Genomic DNA, 20,119 nt, shown 5'->3' with positions numbered 1-20,119 from the left:
ACTCTCTTTATTTAAGGTGGTTGTGTTTAACTGTGGTAACAAATATGGTGCAATAAAAGAACTATTATGTACATACGTGCATTTGGTCATAAGCTTAAAATTAGTTCAGCATTTGCAGAAATGATTTTTTGTTAGTCTTTGTTTGCTTAATCTCTTTATTTATTGTTTGTTTTGTCATGTATAAAATGCTGCTTCACGCTTGGACTCGCTAAAGTGGAACAGTCACACTGAGTCTGTTTTTCTATATCTGATCAAAACTCATTATTTTCTGTCATTATTTTTTACCTCAGGGTTTCATATTAAAAGTAGGGTTGGTTCAGGTGGTGATGCCTCTCCATTACGCTAGAGCTGCTTGTTGAGGGCTCTACAGATACAATTGGCTGTGTCTGAGGGAGGGAAAGCCAGTTGTGGTATCACCATAATGCTGCAGCTACTCTGGACAAGCAAGTTCTCGAGTGTAACTCGTTTCTCTGTGCATGTCACAAGTTGTTTGCCCTGTGATGAACTGTTGACCTGTATGTGGTGTTTTCTGCCTTTCATCCAATGAATCAGACCCATCGAGACCCTGACCAGGATGGTAAAGCAAACAATGGATGAATAAATGAATGAATAAATAATGTACCGTGTGATTTCTTTTGTACAGACTTGATAAAAGTAACATACACTTCACATCTATTTTCTCCTAAGGCACCAAGATTAATCATAAATCTGATCACATCAGTATTAAAGCCACCGTGTTGAACTCCCCCACACGTCCTTGGATATGAGCGAGTTAGAACAAAATGTTCAGAGACGAGTATTAAAACAAGCACAATCTTCGTCTTAAAGGATAAAACGAGGCAAAACTCACCAAATAACTCACAGTTAAATTATAAATAATAAATAAATCAGCTTTCTAACAACCAAACATTTTTTTCTCCATCCATTATTACTTCCATCACGTCTGTCCATCAGTTTCGGATTTCGATGGCTTATGTAATAAAGCTTTTAATTCTTTATATTAATAATACAGCATTGTGAGGAGGATTAGAGAAGGTAGTACAGAACTAAACCATGTACTGCTATACATCCAGCTCCATAATTATTATTAATATTACCGTAAAAAGCTTAAATAAAATTTTTCTCTGTGGTTAATAATTATAATCCTTTACTAAAGAAGATTAATTCTTCCTGGAGCTGAGAGGGTTAAGGGCCTTGCTTAAACCACAACCTCTAGTTGATAATCCACAGCTTTCCCCATATGTAATAATAATAATAATGATTGTAATGATAATAATAATAATGATAATGATTGTAATGATAATAATAATGATTGTAATGATAATAATAATAATGATTGTAATGATAATAATAATGATTGTAATGATAATAATAATAATAATTATTCTAATGATAATAATAATGATTGTAATGATAATAATAATAATAATAATAATAATAATGATTCTAATGATAATAATAATGATTCTAATGATAATAATAATAATAATATTAATGATTCTAATGATAATAATAATGATTCTAATGATAATAATAATGATTCTAATGATAATAATAATGATTGTAATGATAATAACAATAATAATAATGATTGTAATGATAATAATAATAATAATGATTCTAATGATAATAATAATAATAATGATTCTAATGATGATAATAATGATTCTAATGATAATAATAATGATTGTAATGATAATAACAATAATAATGATTCTAATGATAATAATAATGATTCTAATGATAATAATAATGATTGTAATGATAATAACAATAATAATGATTGTAATGATAATAATAATGATTGTAATGATAATAATAATAATAATGATTCTAATGATAATAATAATGATTCTAATGATAATAATAATGATTGTAATGATAATAACAATAATAATAATAATGATTGTAATGATAATAATAATGATTGTAATGATAATAATAATAATGATTGTAATGATAATAATAATAATAATAATAATGATTCTAATGATAATAATAATGATTCTAATGATAATAATAATGATTGTAATGATAATAATAATGATTGTAATGATAATAATAATAATAATGATTCTAATGATAATAATAATGATTCTAATGATAATTATAATATGATGATGATAATTACAATAATATTATTCACTATAATAATAATAATAATAATAATAATAATGATAATACTAATAATAATAATAATATGATGATGATTATTCTAATAATAATAATAATATGATGATGATTATAATAATATTATTAATATTAATAATAATAAAAAATAATGACGCTTATAATATTATTAACTATAATAATAATAATAATAATGATGATGATGATGATAATAATGATTATAACAATAACAACACTGATTATTAGTATATTAATAATAATAATAATAATAATGATTATAACACCAACAATAATAATAATAATAACAATAATAATAATGATAATAATGATGATGATGCTAACAATAAAAAAACAATAATAATGGTTATAATAATAACAATAATAATAATAATAACAATAATAATAATTATAATAATAATATATTCTAAAGATACTCCTTCATCCAAAATCCAGCCAGATCCCCCAAGCTCCAAGACTTCAGGGCACCGGAACGTTTCTTTGCTCGTTACACCTTTTTGTGTGGACCCAGACATTTATTTTGGATCAACTACAACCTCAGTATTCCTGCGCAGACAGCCAGAGCTGTATTTAACATCTCCTGGTACTTTATAGAGCCCAATGCCATCTATTTGTACAGGGTTCTTATGGGATCTGTAGGAAAAACAGGCTGTAAAATATCACAGATCCGTTACCATACTTAACAATGAGGTTCAGGAGATGCCACCAAAATATTCCATCCTCAGTGATTCGTGAACCTTGGAGAAAACTGAACCATCCTCTTCAGTGTTTGTGGGGCCAGGTACAGCTCTAGATGTTCTAAGTTCTTTATTAATACCATAAACTACTGACATTTAATATGTGTAGATTTTATTTATGATTTCCTGATAAATGAAAGTCAGCTGTTAAGATTTGTGTATTCTCAATTCTTCCCATTGTGGTGAAAAAGCAAATTCATCTCATCTCACAGAGAATTTAATGGATGACTAAAGGTCTGAAGGGCTGGTTTATATTTCCCACATCATGTGTCATGTGAACGATAAGAGAAGGGCCCGCGACCCCTGCAGTCAGAAAGCTTTTCATACCCACTGGGTCCACCTTGGTTCTCCTGCTGAGTAGAAGCTCCCAGTACAAAATGAGTTATGATGTTGCTGTACAGGAAGAGTTTTGTTTATGAAAATGACCCAGCCAGTAAAAAAGATCAATTTAGCTTAATAACTCCAAGTATCTTACACGTCTAGCTTATCATGAACACCGTGTCCTCCTAAAGCACCGAAATAGAACTAACATTAAACAAACTGCTTCCTTACAGTAAATGAAAACGCCCGAAGGGATCTGTGTTTCAGTTCTGTGATTGTTCTGTAGATAGGAGACAGTATGAGATGTGCTCGATGATGCTGAGATGGAAGAAAAGTGTGTTTACTGGTGCTTGTAAATTGCAGAAGAAGAAACTGTCTGTACTGTCTGTGTGACCCCAAAAAGGTTTTAATAGATTAGATTAATAAAGTGCTCACACACACACACACACACACACACACACACACACACAGAGAGAGAGAGACACAGAGAGAGAGAGAGAGAGAGAGAGAGAGAGAGAGAGAGAGAGAGAGAGAGAGAGAGAGAGAGACACACACAGAGATACACATACAAACTTACAAATGGCATTGTAAATTATATTTTATTTAATGCTGCAATTAATTTAGATTTTTTTATTCTTGTTTTTAAAATGTTTATATAAAAAATCAAACACAATCAATAGAATAATCAATTATCAAAATAATCATTAGTTTATTAAAATATTTAAGATGCAATAATGATGAAATGTGATCTGATTTAAAATATATATATTTTTTGTAGATTTTATTTAACTTAATTTCCTTTTGTTGAATTAAATGTTATAATTTTTATATTTTAAATGTTACAATATTATAATGTTATAATGTTATAATTTCATATATTTTAAATGTTATAATGTAATTGTTTCTTATATTTTAAATGTTATAATTCCTTGTAATTTAAATGTTATTATTTATTATATTTTAAATGTTATTGTTTCTTATATTTAAATATTATTGTTTCTTATATTTGAAATGCTATAATTTATTACATTTTAAAAGTTAGAATTTATTATATTTTAAATGTTAGAATTTATTATATTTTAAATGTTATAATTTATTTTATTTTAAATATTATCATTTCTCATATTTTAATATTATAATTTATTTTATTTTAAATGTTATAATGTTATTATTTCTTATATTTTAAATGTTATTTCTTATATTTTAAATGTTATAATTTACTTTATTTTAAATGTTATTATGTTATTATTTCTTATTTTTTAAATGTTATTTCTTATATTTTAAATGTTATTTGTTCTTATATTTTAAATGTTATAATTTATTCATTCAGTCTGTTTTACCACCACTTTATACTTATCAGGGTGGCAGTGGGTACGATTCACTGGGCAAAAGGGAAGGAAACACCTCAGACAGGTCACCAGTCCATCACAGGACAAACACACACACACACACACACACACTCAGGGCAATTTTACTGCATTTCCTTGGACTTGTCGGAGGCTCCACGTGGGAATCAAACCCAGGACCTTCTCGCTGTGAGGCGAGAGTGCTACCCACCAAGCCACGGTGCCGCCCCCAGATCTTTTTTTAAACATTTGTACGAGGGGTGGCAGTAATTCTGGAGCTGGATGTGTGTAGCAGCAGTGATTCAGTATGGTACAGACGGGTTTCGGTGCAGATTTTGAGCATCGGTGCTGAAAGCTCAGCTGTTCTAGCAGGCGGCGGCTGCTGCTCTTTCAGTCGAGCTGTAAAGCTGAGTAACACGCCGAGCAGCACATGCACACTAATTGGTTCCGACACGGCAGGGTGAAAGGGAACTGGCGTCACTCTTTCACTGGCTGCCCAATATCTGAAACCCTGGTTTGCTTCATTGTAGACTCGTTTATAAACGGATATTCGAGAGAGCTGATAATTTATTCTACATGTGCTTTCATGTAGTCATATAGGAATATATAAAGGATTATGATATTTGGAAAAATGTAAGGCTGTGTATGTTCTGAGTCTCATTAATGGCAAGATTCTTACTTCAAAACACACGTCTGAACCACCTAAGCATTGTTCTCTAAATAAAAGACTGGATATTCTGGTTAAAAATTATTTAATATACTACAAAACAGCTATTGTTGGTTTATTAGTGATTTAAACCCTGTTTGAGATTCCCAAACACTCACAGTTTGTAGGTCAGTCAGAAGGGACATGACCCATCGAGGCATGGTGATGGTGGACGCTGGCGCATTTGGCTGCCGCTACCGTTACCGTATTTTACCGTATTTTACCGTATTTTATTGTATTTTTATCGTTTTTCGTTTTCATCTTTTTACACACCTTGTGGATCTATTTCTTTTATGTTACTTTTGATACTTTTATTTGTGCTTTTGATACTTTTTGTTCTTTCTACTGTACATCGCGTCTGCGGCCGGTGGTGAACGGTGGATGAGTTTTCCTGGGATCGGCACGATGTTGAACTATTCCGTTGACCAGCTGAGGAAGTTCAACAACTGCACTACTCCATCGTGTATTTCAGTCATCAAACAGCTTGGACTCCTTCGCCGGCCTCGTTATATTCACAGGGGCTCCCGGAGAAAGCTTGTTTATCTTCGAAACGGTAACGCTATTCCATCCTTCTGGTCAGCCGTGCGCACTGTCGCTCCGCAAACACGTCATCAGAGCGCTGCTGCCTTGCACACCAGTAGCGGTGTAGTCTCCATGACAACGCTGTCCACGGAGTGGGATGGGAAACGCGGAGTGGACTTAGCAAATCTCCGTTCTCTTCCTCGTTCCTCACAGCCAACTACACAACAATACCACTTGAAAATGGCATTGCTTAATGTTCGTTCACTCAACACAAAAAGTACTGTACTCAGTGAATTTATATCTGACAGTGAACTAGACTTTTTCTGTCTCACTGAAACTTGGCATAAACCCTTGGATTATTTTACGTTAAATCAGACCACGCCAATGGGATACTCGTATATTGATGAACCTCGTATGGAAGGGCGAGGTGGTGGTGTTGCTGCAGTCTATAGGGATGATATTAAAATAACCACTTTGTCTTTTCCTGCTGCTCTTTCTTTTGAACACCTGGCTTTCAAGTTGTCAGGGCCTACTCCTCTGGTCACTGCTGTAGTTTATCGTCCGCCAAAGCCAAACGCTTCCTTTCTCTCTGATTTTTCAGATTTTTTAACCCAGCTTAGTGCCCTCTCATCCTCTGTACTGCTTATGGGTGATTTTAACATCCATATTGATGACAACAACTGTAAATTTGCCAGGGAATTTTTGGAATTGTTACAGTGTTTTAATTTCACACAACATATACATTTTCCAACTCATAAAAAAGGTCATACTCTTGACCTTGTCTGCTCTACTGGTGTCCTAGTTCATCAGCCGTCCAGCCATGACCTTACTGTCTCTGATCATTTGACAATCATCATGGACATTGAGGTCACTAGGCCCATCACTAGAGCTAAACGTAAAATATCCTTCAGGAATCTTCAATATATCTCTCCCTCTGCTTTCTCAGATTCTCTTGTTAAAAAGATGTCTGTCTGTCCTGTACTGTCTAGTAATTCATCTGACCTTGTCGATTACTATAATGACATACTCGCCTCATGTCTTGATGAGCTGGCTCCTTTGAGAACCAAATTTGTTTCATTTAGTCATTCCGCACCATGGTACACAATTGAGCTTCACCAAATGAAATCCCGTAAACGCCAGCTTGAAAGACTTTATAAGAAAACCGGTCTAACAGTACATTATCAGATTTATTCTGATTATCTTCAACATTACAAAGACGCTCTTACGGCAGCCCGATCCACTTACTATTCCGAACTCATACATGCTGGATCAACAAATCCTAAGACTCTCTTTTCCACAATAAATAAACTTCTCAAACCAGTTGACAATACTACCAATTCCTTTACAGTTGACAAGTGTAACTCTTACCTCTCATTTTTTCAAACAAAAGTTGAGAATATCCACAATTTTCTGACAGTTTCCCCTGTCATCTCTGTTTCTCCGCCTATCTCATCTCAATTTATTACCCAGCCTCTGTCTCAGTTCTCACCTGTGTCTCTTTTGGACCTATCTGAGATCTTAACAGGGATGCGAAGCTCCACTTGTGTTTTGGATCCTGCTCCATCAAAACTTGTTAAGGGTTGTTTTCCAGTTATCTCATCACTTATCACAGAGATAATCAATTCCTCTCTTAGTTCTGGCTCAGTCCCTCAATCACTCAAATTGGCTGCTGTTACTCCCATACTTAAAAAACCTGGACTTGACTCTAACATTATGAGTAACTTTCGGCCCATTTCCAATCTTCCATTTCTGTCGAAAATACTGGAACGTGTTGTTGCCTCACAGCTCAAAGATCACCTAAATTCCAATAATCTATTTGAATCATTTCAGTCTGGTTTCCGCCCCCAGCACAGCACTGAGTCAGCCCTCCTCAAAGTCACAAATGACCTTCTTCTTTCCTCAGACTCTGGACAAATTAATATTCTCGTCCTCCTTGATCTTACTGCAGCTTTTGACACCATTAATCACTCCATTCTTCTGTCCCGCCTTGAATCCTCTGTCAACATCACTGGTACTGCCCTTTTGTGGTTAAGGTCATATCTCATAAACAGACAACAGTTTGTTAATATCAACAATTGTAGTTCTGCCATTGCTCCACTGTCCCAAGGCGTTCCCCAAGGCTCAGTGTTAGGTCCCCTTTTGTTTATTCTTTATATGCTCCCCCTTGGTGACATCATACGTCGGCATGGTTTACATTTCCACTGCTATGCTGATGATATTCAGCTTTACATCTCCTCCAAATCCATTAATACTGAACTTCACTCCACTCTGACAAATTGCATCACTGAAATGAAATTGTGGATGAAAGCTAATTTCCTCAAATTAAACTGTGAAAAATCAGATATGATCATCGTAGGTCCTACAACCCTGGCAAAAACCACAAAAAATTTTCAAATTACCATTGATAATGACACTTTGTCTCCGTCTTCTAACATCCGAAATCTTGGTGTAATTTTTGATAGCAACCTCTCTTTTGACCGCCATGTAAATCACATCACCAAAACTGCTTTCTTTCATCTAAAAAACATAGCACGTCTACGTCCATCACTCTCCTTTTCTGCCGCCGAAACCTTGATTCATGCTTTTATTACATCCAGAATTGATTATTGCAATAGCATCCTTTATGGTACATCTAACAAAATCCTAAAAAAACTTCAGTATATCCAGAATTCAGCTGCTCGCCTCCTTACTCATACTCGCTCCCGTGATCATATTACACCTGTTCTACAAAAACTTCATTGGCTTCCCGTTGCTCAACGCATTCAATTCAAAATTCTTCTATTCACTCACAAAGCTCTCCATAATCAGGCCCCATCCTACCTCACCGACCTGCTCCATCAGCACATTCCCTCCCGTAGCCTTCGCTCTTCTGAGGCTAACCTACTGTCCATACCCTCTAGGACCAAGCACCGGACCTGGGGTGACAGGGCCTTTTCCATAGCTGCTCCATCTTTATGGAATGCTCTCCCCAAACACCTACGAGATTGTCCTGACCTGTCCAAATTCAAGTCACTTCTCAAAACTCATCTATTCAGAGTGGCATTTAACTTGTAACAACACAAAATAAATGCTTTTATTTTTGCTATTCTTTTTAATAGTTTTTATACTTAGATCACGACAGAAATGTGAAGTCCTAGATCCTAAAACTTGTAAAGTTTTCAGTTTCCTGATTGCATGTAAATCTGTCCTGCTTCTGTCTAATTTTAAGAAATTGTTCTATATTTGTTGTTCTCTCTCATAATTTAGCTAATTTTTAATGAACTGTCTTATGCTGCTCTCTTTGTTTTTATCTTAATTATTCTTGATGTTGATGTACTATTTTGATTTTGTACTATGATTTGTATGGTGTATGTACGTATTTGTTTTGATTATTTGTCTTATGTAAAGCGTCTTTGAGTATCTTGAAAAGCGCTATATAAATAAAATGTATTATTATTATTATGGACTCCACTAGACCCCTGAAGCAGCAGATCCTTTAACTCCTGTAAGTTGTGAGGTGGGGCCTCCATGGATCGGACTTGTTTGTCCAGCACGTCCCACAGATGCTCGATTGGATCGAGATGGCCACAGCCATCAGGGAATACTGTCTCCATGAAAGGGTGTACATGGTCTGCAACAATGCTTATGTAGGTGATGCATGTCAAAGTAACATCCACATGGATGGCAGGACACAAGGTTTCCCAGCAGAACGTCGCCCAAAGCATCACACTGCCTCCGCCTGGTTGCCTTCTTTCCATAGTGCATCCTGATTCCATGTGTTCCCCAGGCCATCCATGTGATGTAAAACAAAACCTGATTCATCAGACCAGGCCACCTTCTTCAATTCATTAATTCTGGTACCAGTCCTGGTTTGTTCTATGCCAGATCACGATGTGAATCCACCCACCGAGCCACTGTGCTGCTCGAAAACTCAGTGCTGGTCCTGCCCAACTGGAAAGTTGAGGAATCAAATCCTGACTCAGCCCTAAAGCAAGGCCCTTGACCATTTTGGCTCCAGTGTGTCAATGGTTAACCCTGTGCTCTGATTCTAGGAGCTACTATATAGAAAGAAAAATGTTTTATTGTGCTGTATATGTATGAATGACGTTAAACGTAGAAATGTGTACATTATCTTGTGTTAAGCTGCATTTGACCAGGAACATCACCCTATAACTAAAGCCATCCACATAATACAACCCACACTATGATAAAAACGTTCTCTCTTCTGACATTTCTGTCTTCTCCTCCCCTCACTCACCCGACTCTACAGTATCCAGGCACTTAAATTCCAGAGGTGTGGAAAAACGTGGGTATTTGTTAAAGCTGCTGTCAGTCCAGCCCTTAATGGACTCTGGCATTTCTGAATGGTGGCGAAAGATCAATTTATCCACACCGGATGTTGGTAATGAGAGGAGAGTAACTGCGGGATGATTCATTGCTGTTCTTTCCGGGGAAAAAAGCCCTGATTCTGAGTTGAATTGAGCTGTTTTTCATTTGTTCAGAGTACAGACTTGCTGCACTACTTATCTCTGCGAGAGTGACGGTGGGGTCGGATCAGACCTGCACTCCGGATTCCTCAGCCGGAGTCGAGCCTGTAATAAAGTGAAGCCTGACAGGCTTACGACCGGCACAGAGGAGGTACAGGACCGGAGCTGGAACACGGCAACTGAACCACTGAACAGAAATAGAATAGGACTTTCATGCTAGTTGCACAATTACAAAGCTTTTTCTGTTCTACATTTTCAAAAGAATAATGACTATTATTAACTCACAAGGACACAAAATTAAGGCTTTTCCTTTTTAGTGGCACTTAAAATTCTGCCCTGGACTCAGAAACATGATTTTTAAATTGTTAAATCCTCACAGTTTGCTGAGCCTGATTAGAACGACTTATTTAGAGCACAGACAAAAGAGCACAACATAAAATTATTCATTCTATTATGCAGATATTCCAACTTTGAACATGGCCGGGATTTCTGTCTCCTCATTAAGACAATCTATTACACCAGGGCTTTTCAAACACTCAACGGCCGCAGAGAAAAATACGAACAATTAAATACATTTTAACAGGTGCATAAACACGAAATGAACTAGTCCACGTACGCACCCTTGTGGAGGCTTTATGTTACATCTCGTAAACACAGTGGGACCAGATTGCCACCAATTTTATTAATTATCTATATTTCATTTTGATGCATTGTTTGTGTTGCCTGGATCATGAACACAATATGGGTTGCTTAAAAAAAAAAAACCCTGTATTAGACCACATGTATGAAACGGTGGCTTGACGTGTCTCAGAGGAAGTACTTTAATAAAAAAAAGTGAGTCAATGAGTCAAAATATTAGGATCAACCCCCAAAAATTTGCCTGACACTGCCTATTTCGTAACACTTAAATGTCACAGTTCTATTAAATATTTAATATCAAATATTGATCTGATGGTAGCAGCAAAAATGATCAGCATAAAGACCTGAGATTCCCCCAAACAGTGAGGGGCGCTACCAACAGTGCTCCAAAGAGGGACAAACCAGGAACCGCTGACAGGTTGTTGGGCAGCCAAGACTCGTTTTTAGAATATATTATATTCATATAAAAAACCAAAGACGGTCAATAGTTAATCAATTATCAAAATAATCATTAGTTGCAGCCCTACTTCAGTTACACTTTGTTTATAAGAACATTTAAGATGCAATAATGATGAATTTTATTGTTTTATCTTTAATTTTTATTGTTGTTTATGTTTTATTGTAAATTTTATAATGTTATTATGTCTTATATTTTAAATATTATAATGTTCTAATTTCTTAAATTTTATAGCATGAAGCATGAAGACCTGAGTTTCCTACAAACAGTGAGGGGCGCATCACAGGCAGCCTTGGTGTGTAGCTACCAACAGTGGCCCAAAGAGGAACAAACCAGGAACCGCTGACAGGTTGTTGGGCAGCCAAGACTCATCGATGCCTGATGACAAGAAGGTTTTGGTGTCTGGAATAGACTGCGACAAAAATTGCAGATCATTTTAATCCTTGTGATGAGATGAATGTGTTGAACCCTTCTGTGTACGAAGCTGTATAGTCGCAGGCCAGTCGAAGCGCCCATGCTAACTGATGTCCAGAGTCAAGAGCACCTACAATGGGCACTCAGGAACTGAAACTGGACAGTTTTCTCCAGGATTAGGTGGACATAAAGAAGTTAAAGGACCTGGTGTTAATGTTCTGGTACCAGATATCACAGGACTGCTTCAAATGTCTCATGGAGGTCAGAGCTGTTTTTACAGCATGTACAGTATAGTTGCGTGATCTTAATGTTTTCACTAATAAGTAATGTAGTCTCTGACTGATTTCTGCAACTGTTTTCTCTGACTTAATGACTGGAACACATCTTTACTGATTTTAAGTCCCCATTGACTCAACAGAAAGTGTAGAAGAGCGGAACCGCTATTGAGCTTTAGATAGAAATGACAGCATTACTGTCCCTCTCATTAACACAAAAGATGCAATGCCATGTTGTAGCTCTAGTCACACAAAGTAGATATACTATTATTTAACAACTAGAAGCAATTAAATTTAAGAGAAGTTACATTAAAAATAAAATATAAATATATATACATATGTATTTAAGTAGGCCTTTTATCCTTACCAGCTCAGTCCGGTGTGGTCTGCACAAAAAGTCTGTAGACGACGTTTCATTTACAGCATCATCTCCACTGTCCCATCTATAAAGAGAAATAAAATATACATGTATGAGTAAACTTAATAAGTTGGGTTCTACTAATTAACTAATTACTTTATGCAATTTCCCTCCCAATCTAGTCGTATCCATTACCCGACTGCTCCTGTTTGTTTTTTATGCAACGTAAAAAAGTGATTAATAGTCCAGGTTCAGATTTGTTATATCACGAACAGTATGTGAACACCTGATCATGCGTTTGTTCTACACCCCCTTCCAAAAGCACAGGCATGAAATCCCTATTTTGCAGCTGTACCAGCCTCCACTCCTGTGTGAGGGCTTTAAAGGGATTTTGGAGTGTTTCTGTGAACATCTGATCCCATGTAGTCTTTTATAAGCTACACCAACTATACAGATAAACTGTGGGTATACAATTACTGAATGAGGGCCATTTATTACATAGTACACTTTGCCACCCCCTGTATTCCATTTATCAATCAAATCATCAGGACAAGATGATGACTGGACTCTCAGCAATGCAATAGCACTAATATGTTAATAATGTAGTGTGTGTTATTCTGGTATGAGTGCATCAGGTGCAGCAGTGTTGGTGGGATACTATTTAAACTGTACTACTCCTATATACACCGATCAGCCAAAACATTAAAACCACCTCCCTGTTTCTCCTCACTTACCATATAGAACTGCTATAAAACTTCATCAGCAGTGCTGAGAATGATCCACCACCTAAATAATACCTGCTCTGTGGTGGTCTTGTGGGGGTCCTGACCATTGAAGAACAGCATGAAAGGGGGCTAACAAAGCATGCAGAGAAACAGATGGACTACAGTCAGTAATTGTACATTTTACATTCAAATTTTCAGTATTTAGCAGACGCCTTTATCCAAAGCGACTTACAGTACAGTGACAGTATACAGTCTGAGCTATTGAGGGTTAAGGACCTTGCTCAAGGACCCAACTGCAGCAACCTGGCAGTGGTGGGGCTTGAACCAGCGACCTTCTGATTACTAGTCCAGTACCTTAACCACTAGGCTATGGCTTGTAGAATTACAAAGTGCTTCTATATGGTAAGTGGAGCTGATAAAATGGACAGTGAGTGTAGAAACAAGGAGGTGGTTTTAATGTTATGGCTGATCGGTGTATAAATATAAATTAAATGTAAATTTTATAAATATAAATCTATGTAAAAATAGATTTGGTTGCACAAAGTTCTTACTGGAGTTCATTTCTTTTGTAAATAAAATGTAAATAAAAAACTGATAAAAATCATAAAAGGTTGAAACTTTTTCACTTGACTGAAGAGCAGCTGGGAGAAACGAAGCTTTATTTGCAGCATGCGGATACGTACGCTGATTTATTTCCACTTTATCATCTCACCTGAGTCGTGACCTTTCGGTTTGTGAGGGAGGAAGTTTGTAAAGATGCGCAGCTTCATCACCACGGCAACAGCACAATTCATCACGCTCGGCTTTAATCTCAATTTCACATCGACATTATAGTTGTTAACCTCCGCAACCTTAATATGTAAATATAGCTTCCATTTTATCCTAAAGTATTTAAAGGTGGAGCGGTTTTGTACACCCAGCTCGTCTGAAGTCTGCAGCTCTGCACAAGCGAGAGGACGAAGATTAAGTTTTAAATCTACCTTCTTCTACCACAAAGAATGGCAATAAACGGGTGGTGCAGCATCTCAGCACTGCTGTCGGCGGGTCGGGCGCCTATATGGACCATGATTGGATTGTCCAGTGGTGGGAGTGATATCAGGATTGCTCATAACTGCTGCAATTACGACCTGAGATGGATAATAAGAATCGGTGCATGACTCTCCGTGCGCGATACGGATCTCCATATGAACCCGCCTCATGCAGGTGAAAAGAAGTGGTCAGAAGTGGTCACCTGCATGAGGCGGGTTCATATGGAGATACAGCAGTAGAGGTAGCAAGATGTGATCAGGTAATTGGATATGACTAAATTGGAAATAATATCCAACCACGTTAAAAACAGCAACAACAGCAAAATATATGCGGCCACCTAATCCATGTATGTGCAGTGGTAGCTCAGAGGTTATAGTACTGGACCAGTATGCCGGTTCAAGCCCCACCTTAGCCCACTGTTGGGCCCCTGCGCAAGGCCCCTAATCCTCAATTGCTCAAAAATTAAATGCTGCAAATGTAAATGTATGTAGGCACAAAAAGTCACCAGCTAAGTCAATCATAATCACCAGTGATAAATTAGGAGGCCATGTTGTGCGCCTAGTGTTTCTGGGTGGCACCTAACCCACCACGACCCTGACCAGCATAAAGCAGTTGGTTAAAACAGATGAATAAAAGAAATCTAGAGAAAATATAAACCTGTGTGAGAAAAGTCAACCACGGTGCCAAAATAATTCAGTTTGTATGTTGCATTACAGTGTGTGTGTGTGTGTGTGTGTGTGTGTGTGCTGTCAGCGCGTATGCCTAAAGCTCTGGCGGGCGAAAGCGGGCACTGCAGCCGTGCACATATTGTATTAAATGTCAGTTGAGGGATGTTGATTATGTGGAATAGCTTCCCTCTGGCTCATACGTTCGGCTGGAGAATAAATCCGAAAATGTTGCCCCCCCCCCATGCCCCTCACCCCTCCCCCCTTCCTCGGCACTGGCACCCGCTCTATAATTGGCATTGTGTTGTGCAGGCCTGCCACTCAAACGTTTCCTCGGCTGCATTAATTTAACCTTTACTGGGACGGCCAATTAAGAACAAACTGATCTACGTAACCAAGTTCTTAAAGCTGGAGCAACTGCTGCGGCCTTTCAAACGCCCAATTTATCATCCGCTAAGATCAGAGCAACCGTGAATGCGCAGGTGTATGTACGACGTGGCCGAAAGTATGTGGACGCCTAATCATGAGCTTGCTGTACGTTGAGTTGCCTTCCCACTTTGTACGACTGCAACATCATCCACTCCTCTGGCCAGGCTTTCTACAAAACTTTTGGAGTGTGTCTGTGGGAATTTGTGCCATTTTGTGATTTCAGGCTCTAAAGAGGAATCGATGCTCTAATTTATCCCAAAGATGGTCAGTAAGGTTAAGTCCAGGGCTCGTGCAGGCCATTCCTCCAGGACAAACTCATCAATCCAGGTCTGTATCAAGCTCGCTTTGTTCACAGGCTCACAGTCATGCTGGAACAAGACAGCTGGAGGCTGCAGATTTTATACACCTGTTGCAGCAGTGCAGTGATGGGTGTGACTAAAACACCTGAATTTGATAAATAAGAGTGGTGTCCACATACTTTTCGCCACACCGCATATGTTTATACTGTAGTAAACTATAGCTTCAAATCAGCACTTCACAAAATTTCACAGTGGGTAGTGCTGGTGTCGCACAGCTCCAGGGTCTGGGTTCCATCCTGAGCTCAGGTCACATGATGCATGCTTCCTCCATGCCCACATGCCTACTATTAATCACCCTCTAGGTGGAACTGAGTGAATCAAAGCATCCAATCCACCTTCTGCATGTTTAAGCGGTGGCAAGAATAATTCACTCACTTTCTTAACCGCTTATCCAATCAGGGTCACGGGGGTGGGGGTGCTGGATCCTATCCCAACTTTTCAATGGGCACAGGGCGCCAGTCCATCGCAGGGCAGACACACACACACACACATACACACACACACACACACACACCCATTCACCCACCTATAGGACAATTCAGTGTCTCCAATTAACCTGACTGCGTGTTTTTGGACTGTGGGACGAAACCGGAGCTCCCGGAGGAAACCCACGCAGACACGGGGAGAACATGCAAACTCCACACTGCCCCGCCTGGGGATCGAACCCACGACCTTCTTGCTGTGAGCCACCGTACCACCCCTGAAGAATAATTGAAAACATTAAAAACAGCACTTAATAAACAATAACAGGATGTTATGCACGACGTGGCCGAGGGCGCCTATTACCCCGGCACAGAGCCAATGGGTCAGTGGGTAATTTCAACCTGAGCTTTTGGAACATTACTACCTGAATTTACCTCCAAACAAGCCCAGGTGCTTTAGTGAGGTTGTGTACTAATAATAGTTAATGAGATTTGGCTTACAGTTAGCGTCCCAATTCATCCTTACTAAAAATCTTACATTGGTACTGACGGTGGACTTAATGAATTTACACTAAATGTTCAAAAGTATGTGGACAGCGCTTCTAATGATTGTAATTACTGAATGATTGCCCTCTGAATTGTTAAATCAAGCTCCATAAAGAGGAAGAACTTTACTCAGTTGACTTTAACACCACAGCCCTAAACCCCAGTGCTGGGTTGAATTGGAACATCAACTGTGAGCCAGGCATTCTCACCCAGTGTTAACTCATGACCTAATAAATGCTCTTTTGACTGAAAGGGCCCGAATCCCACAGACACGCTCCAAAATCTTCAGCACACACCTGCACATGAACGTCGTTTCTGAGTGACATATTTCCACATGATTTCTATTTCTCGAAGCGCCGATGCTCTGATGCTGAAATCTAAAATAGAACATTATGCTTTAGTGAGCAAATTCTCGTCCCGCAGGGAATCATTTCCACCTGAATAAATACGGCAGTGAGCTCTAATAGTCTGATAAGAACTCGGGTGATTGTTCAGGGAAATATTTTCCACAACATGATGCATGAAGTTCCACAAAACATGAATTTTAAAGCCAAATAAAATGAATTGAGTTTTTATTCTAAAAGCCCTAAAAACACTAAACACCACAAAATAATTATATCATGTTAATATTCATGATTATACTGACAAATAAACAAGATTTATTTATCATGTGATCTAATATACACTGATCAGCCATAACATTAAAACCACCTCCTTGTTTCTACACTCACTGTCTATTTTATCAGCTCCACTTACCATATAGAAGCACTTTGTAGTTCTACAATTACTGACTGTAATCCATCTGTTTCTCTGCATGCTTCATTCTTCAATATGTATTTGTGTTTGATCTCTGTGTTTGATCCCTGTATTTAATCTCTGTATTTAATCTCTGTTTGATCCGTGTTTGATCTCTGTATTTTATCTCTGTGTTTGATCTCTGTATTTAATCTCTATGTTTAATCTCTGTATTTAATCTCTGTGTTTAATCTCTGTATTTAATCTCTGTGTTTGATCCCTGTATTTAATCTCTGTGTTTGATATCTGTGTTTGATCCCTGTTTTTGATCTTCATGTTTGATCTCTGTGTTTAATCTCTGTGTTTGATCCCTGTATTTAATCTCTGTGTTTGATCCCTGTATTTAATCTCTGTGTTTGATCCCTGTATTTAATCTCTGTGTTTGATCCCTGTTTTTGATCTTCATGTTTGATCTCTGTGTTTGATCCCTGTATTTATTCTCTGTGTTTGATCCCTGTATTTAATGTGTTTGATCCCTGTGTTTGATCTGTGTTTGATCCCTGTGTTTAATCCCCATATTTGACCCCTGTATTTAATCTCTGTGTTTGATCCCTGTATTTAATGTGTTTGATCCCTGTGTTTGATCTGTGTTTGATCCCTGTATTTAATCTCTGTGTTTGATCCCTGTATTTAATGTGTTTGATCTGTGTTTGATCCCTGTGTTTAATCCCCATGTTTGATCCCTGTATTTAATCTCTGTGTTTGATCCACGTATTTGATTTCTGTGTTTGATCCCCGTGTTTGATCAACCACAAACCATCTCACAGTCTGAAAAAACTGGAACATTTTAGGTTTTCATTTGTTCAAGTGCTTAACTATCCTGATGACGCATAAATAATTTTTAATTAAAAGTGATTTGATTTGAATTATTAATAAATAAGTAACAGGTAAGAAAACATGGCTTTTCTAAAGGTATTTTTATGCAGTTATTCTGGAGGAACTCTGGACTAAATGTCAGCAGAAGAGGCTCTGAATCACAGACAAAAGAAGCTTAAGAGTAATTAGAGATTTTTTAACTCTGTGACCCTGGGAAAAGTAAATGAACTTGAGCGTCGGCAAAAAGTAGCAGAACAAACAAGGAGTGAAAAGTAAAGAAATGGAGTTTCTTCCTAATGAGCACCGAATCCCCCACTGCTTCTTTTATTTATGTTTAGGACTAGAGAGGATTTTAGTTCAGGTCACATCACAGAAATGCCACCAAAAAACTAGAAGACTAAAAACTGAATATAATCACAGAGGACATTCAGATACAATCCTTTTCACTATAACTTTATCAGTCTCGATTTTTCAGGGAAGGCTTTCCACAAAATTTGGAGTGTATCTGTAAGAACTTGTGCCCATAGAGTCAAAAAGCATTTTCGAGGCCCGGTCATTTTAATCAGATACAGTCAAATATTTTAGTCTTCAGTGCACAAAAGAAAGATCCAACTTTAAATTCATCATCTTAGTTAAACTGATACTCATCCCACGTTGTAGCCCTACTTTTGAGGGATGAGTAGTTTTTCTAGGCCCTGTGCGCCCCACAACAGTATGGGTTCTGGAGGTCTGGGTTTGATTTTCATTATTTTTTGATATTTGGTCACTTGGGTTATGATCAGACACAGGTCCCAGCTTCCCTGTGCCACCCACAATGCCAACAGTTGGTTCAAACATTGCTGAATCAGCATCTTGGATCTTTAACATTATAGATCTCATAGATCAGCATCTATAAGGAGTTTTACATGTTCTTCCTTTATGTGCATGGGTTTCCTAGATACTCTGGTTACCTTCCACTTTCAAAAACATGCAGAAGGTGGATTGGCAGCCCTCAAGGTGCCTACAGGCTTGCATTGCATGATCTGTACAGTAAAGCAATAAAAGCACAATAATCAGACCCAGTGGGTTCAAACCTTGCTGAATCAGCATCTACATAGATCTTATAGATCAGCATCTATAAAGAGTTTTACATGTTCTTCCTTTTTGTGCATGGGTTTCCTAGATAATCCAGTTTCCTCCCACTTTCAAAAACATGCAGAAGGTAGATTGGCAGCCCTCAAGGTGCCTACAGGCTTGTATTCTATGATCTGTACAGTAAAGCTATAACAGCACAATGATCCGACCCAGGTTTCTTGTGCCACTCACAATGCCAACAGAGGGTTCAAACCTTGCTGAATCAGCATCTATAAGGAGTTTTACATGTTCTTCCTTTATATGTATGGGTTTCCTAGATACTTCAGGTTCCTCCCACTTTTACAAACATGCAGAAGGTGGATTGGCAGCCCTCAAGGTGCCTACAGGCTTGTACTCTATGAGCTGTACAGTAAAGCTATACAAGCACAATAATCAGACCCAGGTTCCCTGTGCCACTCACAATGCCAACAGTTGGTTTACACCTTGCTGAATCAGCATCAATAAGGAGTTTTACATGTTCTTCCCTTATGTGCATGGGTTTCCTAGATACTCCACTTTCAAAAACATACAGAAGGTGGACTTGCTGCCCTCAAGGTGCGAGTGAGTGAGTGAATCTATGTAAAGTGTATTCATCATCTCGTATCCAGCGATTCCAGGTAGTGGTGGACCCACTGTGACCCTGATCTGAAGGAAGTCGTTATTAAAAATGAATGAATGACCATTGTGGTGAAGTCATGCTAAGTAAATGATTAGATTAAAACACGGTAAGTGCACATTTACAGCCGTGAATAACCTTTCCTTCCTCTGCTAGAATAAAGAAGTCTTTTTTTTTTCACTGCACGTCTTTCATGACTAATTGGACTAAAATCT

The 20,119-nt window shown here is 37.8% G+C and overlaps 1 protein-coding gene across 1 annotated transcript in view; it reads right to left on the bottom strand.

Annotated features, from left to right (window-relative positions):
* Positions 1-20,119, bottom strand: part of nexmifb (neurite extension and migration factor b) — a 79,867-nt gene that overhangs the window by 5,414 nt on the left and 54,334 nt on the right. The window contains exon 2 of the mRNA XM_063000379.1: positions 12,399-12,474. The gene's annotated coding sequence lies outside the window, so the exon portion shown is untranslated. The remainder of the gene's footprint in view (positions 1-12,398; positions 12,475-20,119) is intronic.

The sequence above is a fragment of the Trichomycterus rosablanca genome, chromosome 8 (assembly GCF_030014385.1).
Source record: "Trichomycterus rosablanca isolate fTriRos1 chromosome 8, fTriRos1.hap1, whole genome shotgun sequence".
Classification (NCBI taxonomy): Eukaryota; Metazoa; Chordata; class Actinopteri; order Siluriformes; family Trichomycteridae; genus Trichomycterus; species Trichomycterus rosablanca.
The sequence above is the reverse complement of the archived record's forward strand: the minus strand, read 5'-3'. Positions and strand labels throughout refer to the sequence as shown.